Source organism: Hylobates moloch, unplaced genomic scaffold, assembly GCF_009828535.3.
Source record: "Hylobates moloch isolate HMO894 unplaced genomic scaffold, HMol_V3 SCAFFOLD_12, whole genome shotgun sequence".
Classification (NCBI taxonomy): domain Eukaryota; kingdom Metazoa; phylum Chordata; class Mammalia; order Primates; family Hylobatidae; genus Hylobates; species Hylobates moloch.
This window is the reverse complement of record NW_026652287.1, coordinates 38,828,962-38,852,509: the sequence shown is the minus strand read 5'-3', so window position 1 is coordinate 38,852,509 and position 23,548 is coordinate 38,828,962. Positions and strand designations below refer to the sequence as shown.

At 44.4% G+C, this 23,548-nt stretch overlaps 1 protein-coding gene and 1 pseudogene across 1 annotated transcript in view; one reads left to right on the top strand and one right to left on the bottom strand.

The window, feature by feature from the left end:
- The window catches only part of LOC116478311 (uncharacterized), a gene marked incomplete at its 5' end in the record, with an annotated part of 109,677 nt that overhangs the window by 53,896 nt on the left and 32,233 nt on the right, over window positions 1–23,548 (bottom strand). The window lies entirely within an intron of this gene.
- Window positions 12,111–13,118, top strand: LOC116478310 (glyceraldehyde-3-phosphate dehydrogenase-like; annotated as a pseudogene).

The following is a 23,548-nucleotide window of genomic DNA, read 5'->3' as shown; positions in this document are numbered from 1 at the left end:
GCAGAAGAATCACTTGAACCTGGGAGGTGAAGTTTGCATTGAATCGAGATCATGCCACTGCACTCCAGCCTGGGTGACAGAGCAAGACTGTGTCTCAAAAAAAAAAAAAAAAATCAATTTTAATAGAGTGGCACATTGAGAACATTCCCTAAACATTCATTCTGTTCTCCCGTGCAGCCAGGAGCTCCAGTTAATTTTCCTGTTACCAATCTCATTTGTTAACTCTGTTCATTTGTGTCTTTTCTTGAGAGGATAATTTGAACAAAAGAGTCTTAAGATTTTTTTAGAAATTGTTGCAATATCTGAAAAAAAAAAAAAAGAACCTCCCAAAGAAACCTACATTCTGATTGGTTGTCTTCCTTGATTATTTGTTGCTATGGTGACCAGGAGGTTAAATAGCATCTCTGTATTTCCTAAAGAATAAATACTGGTTGGTTTTCTCTGGCAAATCAGAAAAGGACCATTTCTCTCCTTCCATGAACATGATGTAATAAAAGCCTAGGGCTCTTCTAGATTTATCCTTTATCAAAGAAAGTGAGAGTCTCGTCTTATCCAAATTAACAGAAGCACTTAGTCCGGTGTCCAGTCGCTTGAGTGGCGGTGGCCACTCTCGGAAGGGCAATTAGAAATTGTACTAATAGTAAGTCCAGCGCGCCATCTGGTGGTCAATTAGAGAATAGCATGACCGTATCTAACTAAAAGGCGACTCACCTCCCTTCCTGTCTGTTAAGGCTGCCCTAGCAAATTAATACAATAAGCTTGTTCCTGTTGGTCTTCGTGTGATTGAGAGAGAACCCTTGACTGCTTTGACCCATAGAATATGACAGATGTGACACTGTGCTGAGCATGGTGGCTCACGCCTGTAATCCCAACAAGGAGAAGCAGAGGTGGGCGGATTGCTTGATCCCAAGACTGCAAGACCAACCTGGGCAACACAGAAAGACCCCAACTCTACTAAAAATAACTTTTTTGCTTTGTTGTGAGACGGAGTTTCGCTCTTGTCTCCCAGGCTGGAGTGCAATGGCGTGATCTCGGCTCACCGCAAACTCCGCCTCCTGGGTTCAAGCAATTCTCCTGCCTCAGCCTCCCGAGTAGCTGGGATTACAGGCGTCTGCCACCACACCTGGCTAATTTTGTATTTTTAGTAGAGACAGGGTTTCTCCATGTTGGTCAGGCTGGTCTCGAACTCCCGACCTCAGGTGATGCGCCCACCTCTGCCTCCCAAAATGTTGGGATTACAGGCGTGAGCCACCACTCCCGGCCAAAAAAATAACTTTTAATAATAGGCTAGCGTGGTGGCCCGCACCTGTAGTCCCAGCTACTCAGGAGGCTGAGGCAAGAGGATCCCTTGAGCAGATTCCGTCGTGATCTCTTTGGCTCCCAGGCTGCTATGTAAGAATTGCAACTCCCTGGCTGGGCGCGGTGGCTCACGCCTGTAATCCCAGCACTTTGGGAGGCCGAGGCGGGCGGATCACAAGGTCAGGAGATCAAGACCATCCTGGCTAACGCGGTGAAACCCCATCTCTACTAAAAATACAAAATTAGCCGGGCGTGGTGGCGGGCGCCTGTAGTCACAGCTACTCGGGAGGCTGAGGCAGGAGAATGGCGTGAACCTGGGAGGTGGAGCTTGCAGTGAGCCGAGATTGCACCACTGCACTCCAGCCTGGGCGACAGAGCGAGACTCTGTCTCAAAAGAAAAAAAAGAATTGCAACTCCCCTAAGAGCACGGAGCTGTGAGAAGGCCCAGGAGAATTGAAGCTTCCAGACATGGGAGTGAAGAAGCCATCTTGGAGGTGAGTCCTCCAGCCCTCATCACATGATGCCACGTGGAACAGAAATGAACATCCAGTCAAACCCTTTTCACATTCCTGACCCACAAAATCCTGAGCAAGCTTGGAAATTAAGCTATTACTGTGCCATTTGTTGTTGTTGTTGTTTTGTTTTTGTTTTGTTTTGTTTTTTGGGGGGGGGGGTTGGGTTTTTTTTGAGACAGAGTTCTGCTCTTGTCGCCCAGGCTGGAGTGCAGTGGCACTATCTCGGCTCACTGCAACCTCTACCTCCCGGGTTCAAGTGATTCTTCTGCCGCAGCCTCCCGAGTAGCTGTGACTACAGGCGCCCACCACCACGCCCGGCTAATTTTTGTATTTTTAGTAGAGACGGTGTGGTTCGCCACGTTGGCCAGGCTGGTCTCAAACTCCTGACCTCAAGTGATCTGCCCACCTCGGCCTCCCAAAATGCTGGGATTACAGGCATGAGCCACCGCGCCCGGCCATTGTGCCACTTTTATAGAGGAGGAGATTCAGGTTCAGAGGCCCAGTTGATGGTCCAAGATCACACACTGGGAAGTACTGGAACCAGGGTTATGAAATCCTGTCTGCTTGGCTGCAAAGCCTCTACTCTTCCACACTGCATTATTTAGGAAGACAGACAGGCTTTGGGCACGAGCGTGGGCCTCACTGAGGGAAGAGGGGCCTTCTGGCCTCAGTAATATCCCTGTTCCCTTCTCTGACTGTCACTTCCCCCTTAGAGATAGAGTTTCTGCAGAGTAGAGTCTCTTCTCACGCCTGGGAGAGTTTGTGCAGAAGACATGAGAGCTGAAGATCTGGCACCACCTTTGCCTTAAAGACAAAAGGTGACATTTGGGAAAAGGATGCCACTCTTCGAATGGTACTTAAGGATCCATGGGCTGAATCTGCCTCTTTTTTTCCCCCAAGTGATTTGGCAAGGACCTTCAAATAAATCCAGTGGAGCTTCTTGGGGCAGCATGGCCCACTGTCAAGATTTTAGCCTTTGAGCCAGGTGTGGTGGCTCATGCCTATAATCCCAGCACTTTGGGAGGCCGAGGCAGGCTCACTTGAGGTCAGGAGTTGGAGACCAACCTGGCCAACATGGTGAAACCCCATCTCTGCTAAAAATACAAAAATTAGCCGGGCGTGGTGGCATGCACCTGTAATCCTTGCCGAGATCGCACCACTGCACTCCAGCAAATGGCCTCTAGTTCCATCCATGCTGCTGCAAAATACATTATTTCATTCCTTTTTATGGCTGAGTAGCATTCCACTGTGTTGTGTGTGCACGCATACACACCACACACACACACACACACATATATATATAATTTTCTTTATCCGATCATCCATTGCTGGACACTTAGGTTGATTTCATATCTTTGCTATTGTCGATAGTGCTGCTGTAAACATACAAGTGCAGGTATTTTTTTTTTTTTTGAGATGGAGTCTTGCTCTGTTGCCCAGGCTGGAGTGCAGTAGTGTGATCTCTGCTCACTGCAACCTCTGCCTCCTGTGTTCAAGTAATTCTTGTGCCTCAGTCTCCTGAGTAGATGGGATTACAGGCACATGCAACCATGCCCAGCTAATCTTTTTGTATTTTTAGTAGAGACAGGATTTCTCCATGTTGGCCAGGCTGGTCTTGAACCCCTGACCTCAGGTGATCAAGTGTTGGGGCCTCCCAAAGTGTTGGGATTACAGGCATCAGGCCACCGTGCCCAGCTATCTTTGCCTCTTTGATGTAATGATTTATTTTCCTTTGGGTATATACCCCATAGTGGAATTGCAGGGTCGAATGGTAGTTCTATTTTTAGTTTTTTGAGAAATCTCCATACTGTTTTCTGTTTTCTATAGAGATTGTACTAATTTACACTCCCGCCAACAGTATATAAGTGTTCCACTTACCGAATTCTTAATTTCAGTTTCGGTACTTTTCTACTCTAGAATTGTCCTTTCTCTGGTAAAATTACCCATCCTTTCATATAATCCCTGCATTTTTTTTCTTTTGTCTTGAGCATATTAATTCTAGCTATTTAAGATCCTTGTCTGGTAACTCCAATATTAAGATTATCCATGGGTCTATTTATACTATCTGTTTTTTCTCTTGCTTTTCAGTCATTTGGTCTTGCCTCTAGCATGTCTAGCTATTGAATGTCAGGCATTGTACACGAAAAAGTGTACATACTGCTCCAGAGAGGAAATTATCTTTATGCAGATAGAGTGGTGCTCGTAACTTTAATTCGGTCAAAAACTGGGCTGAATCTAGACTGGGTTGCCATTTTGGAAAGGCACCATGCATATCTAGTTTGCATTTGCTCATGGATTTTCAACTTGGAGCCTGGGTTATAACCCGAGGGTCCATGGCCCTGGCAGCTCTTGAACTCTTCTTGTCTCTTCAGCATTACAAGTCTGCTGAAACTCTATTCTGCTTTTCAGAGGCTTTCTTCCTGGCTTCTTAGACTGTACCCCACGTAGCTTCAGAGTTCTGAAATGTCCTAAAACAAGAACCAGAAAATCATTAGGCTCTTTTTAACTTCTCCTTTCCCCAGGTCCTAGTCCTTCAAGTCTAATTTTGTCCTTCCTGCTCTGTGGGTGTCTGAGAAGGATTCTTCTGCCCAACTCTTTTGCCCAGATCTTTAGTCTCCTTCCCCATGCCCAGAAGCATCAAATGCCCTGGAGACAGAAACTGCGAAATGTTGGCTCAGCTCATCTCTCTATACTGTTACCCCATATTTGGGATTTTGTTCTCTTGACTCCTAGTTGCCTTGGCAGCTCACCAATGCTTTGAAATAATCATTGCTGCTTTTTACATTTTTAATTGGCATTTCAAATTACTCCTAGCAGCACTATTGGTCTTTCATAAACAATTTCATCATATCCAGAATCATGGGTCGTTGTATTTTGAGGTTTTTTGGTATTCATAGCTTAGCCCTACCCTGACTAACACATGACTTGGCACCTGGTAGTGGCACTGCAGTAACAAAACCCTAAAATATGTGACATTGGCTTAACAATCAGGCAGCAGGTAATTTAAAATACAGATTATTGGCTGGTCATGGTGGCTCATACCTATAATCCCAGCACTTTGGGAGGCTGAGGTGGGCAGATCACCTGAGGTCAGGAGTTCAAGACCAGCCTGGGCAATATGGTGAAACTCCATTTCTACAAAAATACAAAAATTAGCCAGGCATGATGACAGGTGCCTGTAATCCCAGCTACTCGGTTGACTGAGGTGGGAGAATTGCTTGAACCCGGCAGGCAGAGGTTGCAGTGAGCCCAGATGGCACCATTGCACTGCAGCCTGGACGACAGAGTGAGACTCCATCTCAAAAACAAAACCAACCAAACAAACAAACAGATTTTGCAAACCTATGGCCAATGACCCCTATGGGGCTGTGTAAAATCATTTGGTAGAAAAATCATCTGCAATAACATGGAAGAGAGTCTACATACTTATGAAGTCTATGGTTTAGGGAGCTGTTAAAAAAATAGGGTTTTTTATTGTAGTAAAATATATGTAACATAAAAGTTGCTATTTTAACCACCTTTAAGTGTGCAATTAAGTGGTATTAATTGCATTCACAATGTTGTCAAACCATCACCACTATCTATTTCTAGAACTTTTAATCACCCCAAACAGAACTCTGTAATCGTTATTTAGGGACTAATTTGTTGTTATAATGTTTAAATTGAGATATCATTCATCTACTACAAAATTCACCTCTTTGAAAGTATACAATTTAGTGTATTTTATATATTCACAAAGTTGTGCAACCATTACCACAATCTAATGCTTGACCTTTTTCATTGCCCTAAAAAGAAACCCCATACCCATTAGTAATCACTCTCCATTCTCTTCTACCCCCAGCCCTTGGCAACCTCTAACCTACTTTCTGTCTATGTAGATTTGCCTATTCTGGATATTTTATAAAGATAGAATCATACAGTATGTGGCCTTTTGTGTCTGGCTTCTTTCACTGAGCATAATGTTTTCTGGGTTCATCCATGTTGTATCATGCATTCAAATTTAATTCTTTTTTTATGGCTGGATAACATTCCATTGTATGGATATCCTAAAATTTATTTATCTATTCATCAGTTGAGAGACATTTAGGTTATTTCTATTTTGGGAATCTTATAAATAATACTGCCCTAAACATTCATGTATGAGTTTTTGTGTGAACATATGTTCTTGGGTATATATCTAGGAGTGGAATTGCTGGGCCATATGGTAACTCTATGTTTAACTTTTGAAGAGCTGCCAAGTTGGTTTCCAAAGTTGCTATACCATTTTACATTCCCCACCAGCAATGCAAGAGAATTATAATTTTTTCCACATCTTTTCCAAGACTTGTTGTTGTCTGTCATTTTTATTAAAGCCATCATAATGGGTATAAAGTATCTCATTGTGATTTCGATTTGCATTTTCCTAATGACTAATGATGTTGCCTTCTTTTCATGCACTTCTTGGTCATTTGTGTATCTTCTTTGAAGTAATGTCTATTCAAATTATTTTCCCATTTTAAATTGGGATTGTTTATATTTTGTTGTTGTTGAGTTGCAAGAGTTACATAATATATATACATATATACATATTTCTTGGATGCTAGACTCTTACTATATATATAATTTACAAATATTTTATCCAATTCTGTTTGTTGTCTTTTTACTTTCTTGATGGTACCCTTCAAAGTGTGAAAGTTTTACAATTTGATGATGTCCCATTTATCTATTTTTTTCTGTAGTTGTTTATGCCTTTCATGACATATTTAAGAAACCATTGCCTAGTTTAAGATCATCAAGACCTACTCTATGTTTTCTTCTAAGATTGTATACTTTTAGCTGTTACAATTCGGTCTTTGATTTGTTTTGAGTTAATTTTTGTATATGGTGTGAGGTAGGGTTCCAGCTTTATTCTTTTGCTTGTGGATATCCAATTATCCCAGCACCATTAGTTAAAAAGACTATTCCTTCCCCCATTAAATGATCTTGGCACTCTTGTTGAAAATCAATTGACCATGAATGTGAGAGTTTATTTCTGGAATCTCAATTCTATTCCATTGATCTATATGTCTATGGGTGAATGGCTTTTAAAAGGCAGGATATTGATGTATTCTGGCTACTTCCTGCTGCTTTTAAAAAATCATAAGTCAGAAATGCTCCCAGGCAAGACCTGACCAGTTCACAAACAAAAATGGACAGAAGTAAAATTCAGCAAAGGAAAGAGGTATTTTCTTTCTTTAGCCTAACATCTAAATGTATTGTGAGTCTAGAGGCTTGGAGTCTTACAGATTGACAAGGTTACTAAACAACAAGAGAGAGCCTCCAAGCCTTTTTGAGAATTGACATTAAGATTTCGTGGCCGGAAAAGGAGAATCAGACCAGTAGCAAAAATCTGATTTCGTATATTATTGTTCCATTCAAGATTGTTGTTTCCAATGGTCTCAAATAGCTGCTATAAATATGGAGTGATCACAGGAACTATCAATGGCTTGCAGACACCTTATGGAAGCTCACTGCACCATCTGTAAAGTTGTCTTGCCAAAGAGTGAGATTTAAATTTGATTGAGCTTCTAGTTCTAAATACTAGTTTACAGGATAAACAGGGAACAGAGGAATACATTAAGAAACCCCACATGGATGCAGTCAGCAGAATTCAGAATATGGAAAAGCTATAGGAGAAAATGACCTGGTTTCTCCAAAAAATAACTGCAAGAAATTAAATAATGATCCATGCTACAATATGGATGAACCTTTAAAACATTATGCTAAGTGAAAGAAGCCAGACACAGAAGCCCACATATTGTATGATTTCATTTATATGAAATAACCATAATAGGCAAATCTGTAGAAAAAGAAGAAACTGAGTGGTTGCTGGGGCTGCCAACCGGCATGGGGTTTCTTTTTTGGGATGATGAAATGTTCTAGAATTAGATAATGGCGATAGTTGGACAACTCTGTGAATATACTAAAAGCCATCGAATTGTAACCTTTAAATGGATGGATTATATGAGCACAGGGTCCTGGTGGAAGATGGCAGGGAGTGCAAGGACACACTGCTGTCCTCTAGAACTCTGAAGAAGGAGGAGCTACCTGAGGTTCCTAGGAAATTTCAAAGGAGTGGCATAATAGAATTTGTCTTTTGGAAATATCACCTAATAACAATGTGGACAATGAATTTGGGTGAATTTGAGTTAGTAGAGGCAGGGAAATCATCTCAACATGGATTTTCTCTAAATAAAGCTACTTAAAAATCACAAAGGGAAAAAGAAGGGGAGATGTATTAGTTGAATGAAATATATGGGCTTTGTTTTTATCCTAATTGAAAATGTTTTAAAATTATGAGACAATTGGACAAATTTGAACACTGACTAGATACTTGGTTATATTAAGAAAGTATTGGCCAGGTGCAGTGGCTTATGCCTGTAATCCCAACACTTTGGGAGGCCAAGGTGGGAAAATTGCTTGAACCCAGGAATTCGTGACCAGCCTAAGCAACATAGCAAGACCCCATGTCTACAAAAAATAATAATAATAATAATAAATTAGCCAGGCATTGTGGCATATGCCTGTAATTCCAGCTACTTGGGAAACTGAAGTGGGAGAATCACTTGAATCAAGGAAGTGGTGGCTGCAGCGAGCTGTGATCATGCCACAGCACCCCAGCCTGGGCAATGGAGCAAGACCCTGTCTCAAAAAAAATTAAGAGAAAATATTTTTAGTATTGGGAGGGTATTGTAATGATGTTGTAATTATGTTTTTAATAGTAGTTACCTCTTGGAGATACATACTGAAGTGTTTACAAGTTAAATACTATGTCTGAAATTTGCTTTAAAATAATCCAATCATAAGGGAAAGCAGGAGTATATAGATGAAATGAGACTGACATATATCGACAATCATTGAACATAAGAAGGCTCATTATAAATTCTCCCTGCTTTTGGACAGTTTGAAATTTCCCATAACAAAAAAAAAAAGAAAAAAATCTAAATGCTTAAGAATTATATCTGGAAGAGATCTTTAGGGGTTGGACTCATCAATGGAATTGACTGGAAGCAAATAGACCAAAAACTTACCAAGGATTTGAGGAAATTTTCTTACTAAGGAAACCATAAGCCTGATCTATAAAAGACTAATTCCTCAATATCTCAGAGAGGTGAGTTGACTTCTGCAGAGTACCTGAAGACATACAGAGAGGAAATGGTGCAGAAGTAATATTGAAAGACATAACATCTGCAAATGTTTCAGAACTGATGAAAGACACCAATCCACAAATTCAAGAAGTCTTTCAAACTCAAAATAAACACAAACGAAATCAAACATAGACACATTATAGTAAAACTCCTAAAAGACAAAGGCAAAGAGAAAAGTCTTAAATGCAGTCATATAAAAAAGGGTACATTACCTTCAAAGGAGGAACATTACTAAAGCTGACAGCTGACTTCTCCATCAGAAGACAATGAATCATATTTTTAAAGTGCTGAGAAAAAGTAAATGCCAACCTAGAACATATACTCAGTGAAAATAAGATTATGACATAATGTAGTGCCAGCTTAAACATACTATATAAGATTCTTTTTAACTTTATGGACTCAAACTAATATTGAGCTACTTAATGAATAATCTTTGAACACCTGGATAATGTATAAGTATGGGTTAATATATAAGATTTTTTTTTTTTTTGAGACGGAGTCTCGCTCTGTCGCCCAGGCTGGAGTGCAGTGGCGCGATCTCAGCTCACCGCAAGCTCTGCCTCCCGGGTTCACGCCATTCTCCTGCCTCAGCCTCCCGAGTAGCTGGGACTATAGGCGCCTGCCACCACACCTGGCTAATTTTTTGTATTTTTAGTAGAGATGGGGTTTCACCATGTTAGCCAGGATGGTCTCGATCTCCTGAACTCGTGATCCGCCCGCCTCGGCCTCCCAAAGTGCTGGGATTACAGGCGTGAGCCACCACGCCCGACCAATATATAAGATTTTAAAAAGAAAATGAGAAAGAAAAACAGACTGTCTCATGCCATCTGGATGATGGGCAAAAACAATAAAACTAGAATTTGATTTTTTGTTCTGGCTTTAAAATGACAAAGGGACCTTAAAGTATTCAGTCTGCTCTCAGCAAGACATAGTAAAAAGTTATTCTTTACTTTCTGTGAAATTTGTCCGGGTAGCAGAGGTTCTTGCCTTACTAAATATTCTTGTTTGAGAAGATTTAACTTTTTCTTCCTTTTTGCTGACCTTTGTCATATTGTTGAATTGTTTATTTTTTAAAACGTGCAGTAAAAGATTTTCACTTACGAAAAGCTAAATTCCCTTGTAAGTTACCTTCTACTTTATTTATTTATTTATTTATTTATTTATTTATTTATTTATTTTTGAGACAGAGTTTCACTCTGTCACCCAGGCTGGAGTCCAGTGGCATGATCTTGGCTCACTGCAACCTCCGCCTCTCAGGTTCAAGTGATTCTTCTGCCTCAGTGTCCCGAGTAGCTGGGACTACAGGCATGCGCCACCACGCCTGGCTAATTTTTCGTATTTTTAGTAGAGACAGGGTTTTGCCTTGTTGGCCAGGCTGGTCTCAAACTCCTGACCTCAGATGATCCACCCACTTCAGTTTACCAAAGTGCTGGGATTACAGGCATGAGCCACCGTGCCTGGCCTGTATTTCCTTTTTTTTTTTTTTTTTTTGAGACAGGGTCTCACCCTGTCACCCAAGCTGCAGTGCAGAGGTGCAGTCACGGCTCTCTGCAGCCTTGAACTCCCAGAGCCAAGTGATAATCCCACCTCAGCTGGGACCACAGGCATGCACCACCAATGCCCAGGTAATTAAAAAAAAAAAATTGTAGAGACACAGTCTCCCTATGTTGCTCAGGCTGATCTCAAACTCCTGAACTCAAATGATCCTCCTGCCTCAGCCTCCCAAAGGGTTGGGATTACGGGCATGAGCCACTCACTGTGCCTGGCTTATTTTTGAATATCTTGATTGTCATTATGGTTAGTAGGGTAGCCAAGCTATAATTACTCCTTTCTCTTAGGCAATTATGCACCTATTTTAGTCAAGTTATCAGTATTCTGGACAATTCTTTTTGATGTTTCCTTTCATAAAATCAGACTATAAATTCAGAAAAGTTAAAAATTATCAAGATGTTTGTACATTCAAAATAACCTTTGGCCCTTCCTGGGTGGCCAAAGCACCAAAGATCTGTTCCCTCGCCTTGTAACCCACCATAGGAAATACACACACAGAGTGGGATGCTAGAAATCTTAAGTATATTTGACATGCTTTTTTTTTTTTTTCGAGACAGAGTCTCACTCTGTTGCCCAAGCTGGAGTACTGTGGCGTGATCTTGGCTCACTGCAACCTCTGCCTCCCGGGTTCAAGCGATTCTCCTGCCTCAGCTGGAGAATGTTGCCCAGGCTGCTCTCGAACTCCTGCGCTCAAGCAATCCACCTGCCTCGGCCTCTCAAAGTGCTGGGATTACAGGCGTGAGGCACCATGCCCAACCTATATTTGATATGCTTCTGTTTTTAAAATGATTCAACAATAGTGTAAAAACCTCCCTGATTTTTGAACACACAATGTGAAAAATGCTTTCAAATTAAAAAGATGAGCTCAGCCTTCCTTAGATTAATTTTGTGCATTAGATGTCACTATTATAAATATATCTCAGAGACTGTCTACTCTTACAGGGTGGTGATGTGTCAATATCTTCAGTGTCCATAATCTGTTCTTGTCCCCAGGAGAAACACTGATCTAATTCTCTTGGAATAATTATATAGTATGCCCTAATAGAGCATTCCGTTTTCTTCTTATTGGATAGTATTAGTCACTGTAGTAAATTCCCCATTGTTATTTAGTCCTACAATCAATAAGTGACTTCTGCTTTCCTTTCATGCTTTCCTGAAGGTTAGCTGGAAACTACAGGCCAGAAATTGGGTCTTGGACAAAGGAGAGTCAAAGTGCCTCGATGAATAGACAATACCTGATACCCTGAGCTATTGACACTTCAAGAAATAGACTCACTGGGTTCAGGCTTTCCCATGTATATGAGTCTGTTTTCATGCTGCTGATAAAGACATACCTGAGACAGGGTGATTTATAAAGAAAAAGAGGTTTAATGGACTTACAGCTCCACGTGGGGCTGGGGAGGCCTTCCAATTATGGCAGAAGGCGAAAGGCACATCTTACATGGCAGCAGGCAAGAGAGAGAACTTGTGCGAGGAAACTCCCCCTTATAAAACCATCAGATTGGCTCTCTACTCCTCCCGTTCAACAGACAGCCTCATCTTCTTGTGCTTTGCCAGCCACGTACATCCCTGAGACACCATGGTGAAGTTGAAGTCCAGAGACCATGGACTTGTTGGAACTGGGAGCCTGGTTACCAGGGCTGCTTTTAACTCTAGTAAAGTAGATATTGTTGCCATCAATGACCCCTTCATTGACCTCAACTACATGGTCTACATGTTCCAGTATGATTCCACTCATGGCAAATTCCATGGTACCATCAAGGCTGAGAACAGGAAGCTTGTCATCAATGGAAATCCCATCACCATCTTCCAGGTGCAAGACCCCTCCAAAATCAAATGGGGCAATGCTGGCGCTGAATCCATCATGGAGTCAACCGGCATCTTCATCACCATGAAGAAGGCTGGGGTTTGCTTGCAGGGAAGAGCCAAAAGGGTTATCATCTCTGCCCCCTCTTCTGACGCACCCATGTTCGTGATGGGCATGACCCATGAGAAGTATGACAACAGCCTCAAGATCATCAGCAAGGCCTCTTGCACCACCAACTGCTTAGTGCCCCTGACCAAGGTCATCCATGACAACTTTGGTATTGTGGAAGGACTCATGACCACAGTCCACGCCATTACTGCCACCCAGAAGACTGTGGATGGCCCCTCCAGGAAACTGTAGCATGATGGCCGTGGGGCTCTCCAGAATATCATCCGTGCCTCTACTGGCACTGCCAAGGCTGTAGGCAAGGTCATCCTCCAGCTGAGTGGGAAGCTCATAGGCATGGCCTTCCATATCCCCACTGCCAACGTGTTGGTCATGGACCTGACCTGCCATCTGGGAAAACCCTGCCAAATATGATGACGTCAAGAAAATGATGAAGCAGGCATTGGAGGGCCCCCTCAAGGGCATCCTGGGCTACTCTGAGCACCAGGTCGTCTCCTCTGACTTCGACAGAGACACCCACTCTTCCACCTTCAATGCTGGGGCTGGCATTGCCCTCAACAACCACTTTGTCAAGCTCATTTCCTGGTATGATGATGATTTGGCTACAGCAACAGTATGGTGGACCTCATGGCCCACATGGCCTCCAAAGAGTAAGACCCCCAGACCACCAGCCCCAGAGAGAACATGAGAGGAAGAGAGAGGTCCTCACTGCTGGGGAGTCCCTGCCACACTCAGTCCCCCATCACACTGCGAATCTCCCCTCCTCATAGTTTCCATGCAGATCCCCTGAAGAGGGAGGGGCCTAGGGAGCCCCACCTTGTCGTGTACCATCAATAAAGTCCCCTGTGCTCAGCCAAAAAAAAAGAACAAAAAAACCATCAGATCTCGTGGGACTTATTCACTATCACGAGAACAGCACGAGAAAGACCTGCCCCCATGATTCAATTACCTCCCACCGAGTCCCTCCCATAACACGTGGGAATTGTGGGAGCTACTGAATCCAAGACGAGATTTCTGTGGGGACACAGCCAAACCGTATCACCGTGTAAACCAGCATTGTCATCCCAAGCAGACACCTGTGATATTTTGTACCAGAAGCAGAACCAGGATTTCCAGAGTTCTTTCTAGCCCATAAGTAGATTATTTCATGACGACTAACCCTGTATCTGATAAAAATAAATAAACAGGCCGGGCGCAGTGGCTCACGCCTGTAATCCCAGCACTTTGGGAGGCCGAGGCGGGCGGATCACGAGGTCAGGAGATCGAGACCATCCTGGCTAACACGGTGAAACCCTGTCTCTACTAAAAATACAAAAAATTGGCTGGGTGTGGTGTCGGGCGCCTGTAGTCCCAGCTACTCGGGAGGCTGAGGCAGGAGAATGGTGTGAAACCGGGAGGCGGAGTTTGCAGTGAGCCGAGATCGTGCCACTGCACTCCAGCCTGGGTGACAGAGCGAGACTCCGTCTCAAAAAAATAAATAAATAAAAATAAATTAATAAATAAATAATTTTTAAAAAACAGACTCCTATTTACACAGAACAAAATGAAACTGATGAAGGAAATCTGCTTGTGGTTATTTATTTTTAATATTATTGAGAATTGCTTTACAAATCTTCTTTCTTTTTATGGGCATAGGAAGAAGCTCTTTTCCTTTCTTCGTGACCCACTGCCAACTCTCAATTTAACATTTATACTTGTGGAAATTGGAATGAAAGCCTCTCAGTAGTATTTTTCCATCTGACTCTTCCAAATTCTGGAAAACATATCCTGTGTCAAATCTCAATATAAATTATAAACTGTCCGGGTGCAGTGGCTCACGCCTGTAATCTTAACACTTTGGAAGGTAGGGGTAGGATGATGTCTTGAGCCCAAGAGTTTGGGACCAGCCTGGGCAATACAGCGAGACCCCATCTCTACAAAAGTTAATTTTTTAAAAATATTAGCCAGACGAGGTGGCACATGCCTGTAGTCCCAGTTCAGGAGGCTGAGGTGGGAAGAGTGCCTGAGCCCAGGAAATCGAAGCTACAGTGAGCCATCATTGCACCACTGAACTCCAGCCTGGGTAACAGACCAAGACTGTTTCAAAAAAAAAAAAAGTTATAAGCTAACAAATCATCAGAGACTGAAATATTATAATAATTCTAATCAGAATGCAGATGAATGCATTTATGATGGGTAAGGCTTAGAAAAATTATAACTGCTCCTTAACAAAGAACATTGACTGTGCTTGAATTTTATGGTTATAATGTATCAATAAATAACTGAACCATATTTACATATATTGTATCTGGAAAGATCCATAATGATTCTGATAAAAATATGAAAAACATCAATTGACTAAGTAGTCGGTGCAACTACTTAGAATAATGGGTAGATATTATTACAAATAACTTCATCCTTTCTGACAATGTAGCATTCTCCTGAGTTTAATACACGTTGGCTGCCATTGTTGCAAGGATGTAGACAAATCAAATGTACTACCAAGGCTATACTGACGATATCGTATGTGAGAATAAAGCCAGTTAATCTAGTATGAAAAGCCCACCATTATGGAACAAAGGCTGATGTGTAGAACTTCATTTGTAGAACCAGATCCTACAAGCCCTCCCAGGAAATTAAACCAGTACATATGCTGTGGTTTACAGGATCTCAGTCCAGACTTAAAGGATCTTGAAGGAGGGAGAATTCACCCATAAAAGTAGGCAGCAGGGCGCGGTGGCTCACGCCTATAATCTCAGCACTTTCGAAGGTGATCACCTGCGGTCAGGAGTTTGAGACTAGCCTGGCCATATGGTGCAACCCCGTCTCTACCAAAAAATACAAAAATTACCTGGGCGTGGTGGCACATGCCTGTGATCCCAGCTCCTTGAGACCCCAAGGTGTGAGAATCGCTTGAACCCGGGAGGCAGAGGTTGCAGTGAACCAAGACCACGCCACTGCACTCCACCTCTGGGTGACAGAGGGAGGCGCCGTCTCAAAAAAAAAAAAAAAAAAAGCACGCAGTAAAAGAAAGTTCTATTAGTTCCAGACTAATAGAGTCCAGTCCAAATATACAACTCTAGATTCCTTACATAATCTCCAGACAGAAGCTAATTCTCTGGTTTTAGCAGTGCTCACCACCACATAATTCTAGATTTACTAACCATACAACAAGGAGGCCTCTGTGTGCAATTAGCACCTCTTGTTTTATCTATGTAAGTTTACCAAGCCAAATAGGACAGAGCCTATGCTACATAAAGGCACAATTCAGAGACCACATGAAATAGCCACCACTGAGTCTGTGTACTAATATAAATGATATACAAACGTTATTGATCATTGGGATTGGGAATATATGCCACAAATTAAGCTCCAATTTGTTTTCTATTTCCCATAACAATTGTGGGTTCTCCGATATTTTAAGTAAGGATAGTACAGACCAGAATGAGACCAGCCCTTTATTTTATCAATAGTTACCTTTAGAGATAACATGATTCAGGAGCTCTGTGCAGGAAACTTATTCAACACTTGGAAAATAAGATTGAAAAATGATTTTCGGCTGGCGCAGTGGCTCACACCTGTAATCCCAGCACTTTGGGAGGCGAGGCAGGTGGATCACCTGAGGTCAGGAGTTTGAGACCAGCCTGGCCAACATTGCGAAACCCCGTCTCTACTAAAAATACAAAAATTAGCCAGGCGTGGTGGTGGGAGCCTGTAACCCCAGCTACTCAGGAGGCTGAAGCAGGAGAATTGCTTGGGCCTAGGAGACAGAGATTGCAGTGACCAGAGACTGCACCACTCCACTACAGCCTGGGCGACAGAGCAAGACCCTGTCTAAAATAAAATAAAATAAAATAAAATAAAATAAAATAAAATAAAAATAAATAAAATAAAATAGATAAAAAGACTAGAACACCTGTTAGCCAATGAGGATAAGTGACGATGAGGGAAGCTGCATTTCCGACATGCTTGGTCTCAGAGCAACACTGGCAGGATAAGTTATAGCATGAGTGTCAAAGCTAAAATGCAGGTTGGGAGCAGGTGGGTCAGGTACTGCAAAAACACGGCCAGGCGCGGTGGCTCATGCCTGTAATCCCAGCACTTTGGGAGGCCGAGGCGGGCAGATCATGAGGTCAGGAGATCGAGACCATCCTGGATAACACGGTGAAATCCCATCTCTACTAAAAATACAAAAAATTAGCCAGGCGTGGTGGCGGGTGCCTGTAGTCCTAGGTACTCGGGAGGCTGAGGCAGGAGAATGACGAGAACCTGGGAGGGGGAGCTTGCAGTGAGCCGAGATGGCGCCACTGCACTCCAGCCTGGGCGACACAGTGAGACTCTGTCTCAAAAAAAAAAAAACACACAAATGGAAAACACAGCTGGGGCTGGGGTTGTGGGGCCCACCCCGTGTACACTCCACGTGGCCCAGCCTAGAGCTCCTCAGGTTGACACAGAGCACAGGCAGACAACAGGTATCCTAATTTGCTTCCAACACCAAGGCCCTAGCGTATTTCAGACAACCTCGGAAACAAACCCTAAATGCTCAGCATTTGGAGGCACTAAAAACACGCACAAAACACACAAGCATTGAGTGATTTATTTGCCGTGATCTCTTGCTGCTGTTCAGATCCAAGAGACCTCAGGGAGAAGGGCTGAGCAGGCAGGGGTGTCCATCCCGCCACCGCCTCTCCCCTTCCTCTCGAGGGCTCTGGGGGTGTTGGACTTACATGAATAATCCCAGATCTGAGGACACTGACACTGTCACTGATGGGACAGAGAGCAGTCACCAGACCAAGCCTGAGCTCTCCTGGGGCTTCCAGTCTACAAGGATAAGTGGAAACTAAATAAATAACTAGAAATAGAATCATTTCGTGGAGCAAAGACACACGCTACCAGGAAAGTCCAGCTAGGTGATGTGGTGGAAAATGACTGCAGGAGGACTCTGCTTTAGGTAGCAGGGCTGGGGAGGGTCACTCTGAGTTGGTGACACCTGGCAGGGAGGAATACAAAGGAGGTAGCCATGGTGGGCAAGGGCAGTGACAAGAGAGGCCCAGGCATGGAGAAGAGAAGAGAAAGTGAAAGTGCAGAGATTTTTTTGTTTTTGTTTTTGTTTTTTGTTTTTTTGAGACGGAGTATTGCTCTGTCTCCCAGGCTGGAGTACAGTGGTGCAGTCTCAGCTCACTGCAACCTCTGCCTCCCAGGTTCAAGCAATTCTCCAGCCCCAACCTCCCGAGTAGCTGGGATTACAGGTGCATGCCACCACGACTGGCTAATTTTCGTATTTTTGTAGAGACGGGGTTTCAACATGTTGGCCAGGCTGGTCTCCAACTCCTGACCTCAGGTGATCCACCTGTCTCGGCCTCCCAAAGTGCTGGGATTACAGGTGTGAGCCACCACGCCCGGCCAGTACAGCGCTCTTTAGTGAAGAACTTGGAGGACTTGAGGATCTGAGAGAGGCCAGAGGACAGCCCCCAGTGAGCAAGACTCAGTGAGTTCTCAACTTGAGGCAGGAAGAGATCAAGATACAGAGGCTCCTATTTTATTTCATGCATAAGACAGAGCCTTGGAGTCTTCAACCGGGGTGACAAGACCTGGATTGTGCCTTTTTTTTTTTTTTTTTTTGCAGAGTCTCACTCTGTCACCCAGGCTGGAGTTTAGTGGTGCAATCTCGGCTCACTGCAACCTCTGCTTCCCGGGTTCAAGCAATTCTCCTGCCTAAGCCTCCCAAGTAGCTGGAATTACAGGTGTGCACCACCACGCCCAGCTAATTTTTTTGTATTTTTTGTAGAGACAGGGTCTCACTATGTTGCCCAGGCTGGTCTCAAACTCGTGGACTGAAGCGATCCACCTGCCCCTGCCTCCCAAAGTGCTGGGATTACAGGCATGAGCCATCATGCCCAGCTGGATTGTGCCTTATAAAAGTCCCTTTGGCTGAGTGTAGAGAGAAAATTTGAGGAAAGCAGGAGTGGAAACGGGTGTCCAGGTTAGAAGGCTGTTTGCTCAAGCAGGAGAGAGATCACTGTGGCTTTGGTGAGGGTAGAGGGAGAGGGAGGTAGATTCAGATTTGAGATTGATTTTGGAGGCATGACCAACCTGTGTCCTCACGAAAATGGATTTGTCCCCAGAGCAATTACAAGTCTATGTGACACCAAGGTTCATAAGACAGGAGAATCATCAAAGGAAAAATAGGGCCCCAACCAATAAGACAAAAGGAATAGATGTGAGGAGAATTGGAACAGTGCCCTAAGATTGAGAAGTGCTGGTGCTGGAGGTCAACAGAGTGTCATTCACTTTGTCAGCCAGCATTTCCACCCCTCTGGTTTGGTGTCAGTGTTTATCTGCTGGCTTTCTGCTTCATTCTCAGCCATCAGCACCCTCCTTTGTACCACCAAGCTGGAAGCCTGCAAACTACATTGCCCAGCCTCCCTTGTGAGATGGCTTCCCAATAGTTTCTGCTTGCAGGAAGCACCACTTCTCAATTCTTTCTGCTTCTAGGAGGGCCTCTGGCCACAGCCAAAGAGATGACCAAGGTCCCAGTTCCCACTGGTCATGAATTTGTACTGTGTCAATTTCATTAAGCTGAAGGAGTTTTCCCACAAGCCCTTCCCTATGTAGCTGAAAGTTAGCATGGGCCCCAGGAGACAATGTGCGTGAACGTGGAAGGCAGAAGGGAAGCAGAAGCCATATGCTTTTGTGTTGGGCAGGTGGGTGCAGGCCCAGGCACAGTGGCTGTCACGCACGTTGTTTGCACCTTGAGGCTCTCCCTGGGGATGTGAGGCAGCAGCCAGGCCCCTACCTCTCCCAGCTCCCACAGGATCCTCCTGGAGGAGCACATTTAACTCCAAATCAAAGAACAGTGACTTCTCCTGGAAGACATCCGCTCGTGAAAATTGGGGTCCTGGAGACTGCGAGGGTCCCGTCTGTCTACATGGCTTCCCACTGATGCTCTCAGTTCATCTGCCCTGGCTTCCCCACTTCGTATCCCATCTTCCCTTCCCAATACCTGCCCTGCTGACTTCAGGCTGTACCAGCAGATGCAGAGAGATCACCCTTACAGTGATGGCTCAACCAGCTTATGCAATGCATATGGTCAAATCCCTATCACCCATCCCTTACGAATTGTGATATTCAGCTTCCTATGTCCATTTACCTAGATGATATGGTTTGGCTGTGTCCCCACCCAAATCTCATCTCTGAATTGTAGCTCCCATAATTCCCACGTGTTGTGGAGGGACCTGGTGGGAGGTAATTGAATCATGAAGATGGTTCCCCCACACTGTTCTGTAGTAGTGAAAATGTCTCATGAGATCTGACGATTTTATAAGGGGTTTCCCCTTTCACTTGATTCTCATTCTCTCTTGCCTGCCACCATGTAAGACGTGACTTTTGCCTTCTGCCATGATTGTGAGGCCTCCCCAGCCACGTGGAACTGTAAGTCCATTAAACATCTTTTCCTTTATAAATTACCCAGTCTTGGGTGTGTCTTTATCAGCAATTTGATCAAACGCTAGTATCCAGTTATTTGATCAAACACTAGCCTAGGTGTTGCTGTGAAAGTATCCTGTACATGTGACTGACATCTACTATCAGTTGACTTTAAGTAAATTATCCTAGATAATCTGGGTGAGCCTGATCCAATTAGTTGAAAGGCCTTTGGGGGAGCAGAACTGAGGTTTCCCTGAGGAAGAAGGAATTTTGCTTTTGAATGACATCAACTCCTGCCTGAGAGTTTCCAGCCTGCCCTGTGGATCTTGGACTTACCTAGCCAGCCCCAAAAATGGCAGAAGCCCATTCATTTGCAATAAGTAAATACATAAATACATAAATAAATACATGTACACATATATGCATGCATATATACATGTATGTATATATATGTGTATGTGCCTATATCTTAGTCCGTTTTGCTTTGCTATCAAAAAAATGCCTGGGCTGGGTGCAGTGGCTCACACCTGTAATCCGAGCACTTTGGGAAGCCAAGGTGGGTGGATCACAAGGTCAAGAGATTGAGACCATCCTGGACAACACGGTGAAACGCTGTGTCTACTAAAAATACAAAAAAAAAAAAATTAGCTGGGCGTGGTGGCGTGTGCCTGTAGTCCCAGCTACTCGGGAGGCTCAGGCAGGGGAATGACTTGAACACGGGAGGCAGAGGTTGCAGTGAGCCGAGATCTCACCACTGCACTCCAGCCTGGCGACATGGCGAGACTCTATCTCAGAAAAAAAAAAGAACCAACCTGAGCCTGGGTACTGGGTAATTCATAAAGAAAAGAGGTTTATTTGACTCACCAGTCTGCAGTGGTGAGGGCCACAGGCTTCTTCTACTCATGGCAGAAGTGGAAGGGTAGCTGGCATATCCAAATCACATGGCAAGATAATGAGCAAGAGAACGGGAAGATGCCAGTCTCTTTTTAATAACCAGCTCCCAGGGGAACTCTTGCAGGTGCTAATAGAGAGATAACTCACTCACTACCAAGAGGCTGGCACCAAACCAATCGTGAGGAATTCACCTTCATGACCCAGACACCTCCCATTAGGCCCCACCCCTGACATTGAGGATCAAAATGCAACATGAGGTTTGGAGAGTCAAATATCCAAACTTCAGCAGCATATATGTGTATGTATATGCATATGTGTATATATCATATCTATATCTCCTACTGGTTCTGTTCTTCTGGAGAACCAGGACTGATACCTGGATACATATATGCATATCCATATCTCACTCCTCATCATTCTCTTTCTCTGACTGACCCCTGGCTGGTACTCTGCTCTCCCAGAGCAAACCCAGAGAAGATATTTTATTTTGCCGGTATTTCACTATCCTACTTGCTCTTGAGCATCTGTCTTTTAAAAGCTTATGTGAGAACTAACAACTTTTGTTCATGCATTCCTTCATTTATTCCACAAACCTTTTTTTTTTTTTTTTTTGAGATGGGGTCTCACTGTATCACCCAGGCTGGAGTGCAGTGGTGTGATCTTGGCTCACTGCAACCTCTGACTCCCAGGCTCAAGCGATCCTCCTGCCTCTGCCTCCTAAGTAGGTGGGACTATAGGCATGTGCCATCAGGCCCGCTAATTTTTGCATTTTTTTGTAGAGGTGGAGTTTCACCATGTTGCCCAGGCTGGTCTCCAACTCCTGGGCTCAGGTGATCTGCCCGCCTTGACCTCCCAAAGTGCTGGGATTATAGGCATGAGCCATTCTGCCTGGCCTACTCCATGAACTTTTGAATGCCATGCACAAACATACCCTGTGCTGTGCTGTCTGATGACACACAGGTTACAATACTGATAATGGTCCCTACCCTCACAGACATCACAGTCCAGTGAGGGGGGAAAGAGAGGGAGTGGGGAGAAGAATATTTATTAGTTATGTATTAGTTATCTACTGCCACATAACAGGTGTGTTAGTTATCTACTTCCACATAACAAATTACACCAGGACAGGCATTGTGGCACATGCCTGTAATCTTGGCGCTTTGGGAGGCCGAGGCAGGAGGATCGCTTGAGCCCAGGATGCCGAGGCTGCGGTGAGCCATGATCGTACGACTGCACTCCAGCCCAGGCGACAGAGTAAGCACTGTCTCAAAAAGACAAAAACAAAAGCAAAACGAAAATTAAACCAACATGTATTGGCTTAAAACAAGAAACATTTACGATGTCACAACTTCCAGTCAGGAATCTGGGTGAGGGTGACTGGGTGCCTTTGGCTGTAGATTTCTCAAGGCGAGAGTCAATGGGTTGGCTGGAGCTGCAGGCATCTCAGGGTGGAAAATCTGTCTCCAGACTCACTCATGGCAGTGGGCAGCCCTCAGGTCCTTGCTGGCTGTTGGCTGGAGGCATCAGTTCCTTGCCCCATGAGCCTCTCGCTGGGCAGTTCCCAGCATGGAAGCCCCTTCCACAGAGCAAGCAGGGCAAGGTAGGGAGGACCAGCAGGACGTAAACCAGTCTTCCAGTAACCTGTCCCGGAAGTGACATCTCATCACTTCTGCCATATGCTGTTTGTTAGAAGCTTGTCACTATGCCCAATCTACACACAAAGGGGTATAGGTCCCAGAAGGGCATGAATACCACGAGGCTGGACCACTGGAGGTCATGCTACCGTAAGTAAACATGTTAAGATGTTAAGATAATAAACATGATCATGGCTCCACCTGGTGGGAAACAATGGCAAACAGAGTGACGAGGTAGAAAGTTCTAGTTTTAACAGTTTTTTTTTTTTAAAGACCAAGTCTCACTCTGTCACCCAGGCTGGAGTGCAGTGGTGTGATCTTGGCTCACTGCAACTTCCACCTCCCAGGTTCAAGTGATTCTTCTGCCTCAGCCTCCCGAGTAGCTGGGATCACGGGCCTGTGCCACCAACCCCAGCTAGTTTTGTATTTTTAGTAGAGACAGGGTTTCGCCATGTTGGCCAGGCTGGTCTCCAACTCCTGGCCTCAAGTGATCCGCCCACCTCGGCCTCCCAGTATGCTGGGATTACAGGTGTGAGCCACCACTCCCAGCCTTAGTTTGAACAGTTCTGACTTCATAGTTGTGTTGCCAGATAAAGCAAGGTCACTCACATTTATCATGACCAAGTGAGATTTATCCCAGGGATGCAAGGATGGTTCAACATATGCAAATCAGTCAATGTGATACATCATATCAATAAAATGAGGGAAAAAAACCATATGATCATTTCAATTGATGCTGACAAAACCTGTAATAAAATTCAACATCCCCTTCCTTCCTTCCTTCCTTATTTCCTTCCTTCCTTCCTTCCTTTCTTTCTTTCTTTCTTTCTTTCTTTTCTTTCCCTCTGTGGCCCGGGCAGCAATCTCCTCGTCTCGCTGCTGCCCCGCGCCGCGGACTGCCTGGGACTGCCGGCGTGCGCCACCGCTGCCTGTTTTTTCTCCTTTGCCTGCCAGCGCGCATTCGCCATCTTGGCCACGCTAGTCGCCAGCTCCTGACCCCGAACGCTCTGCCCGCCTCGGCCTCCCGGGGTGCTGGGACTACAGACGGAGTCTCGCTCACCCGGTGCTCGGTGTTGCCCGGGCTGGAGTGCGGTGGCGTGGTCTGGGCTCGCGGCAGCCTCCGCCTCCCAGCCGCCTGCCTTGGCCTACCAG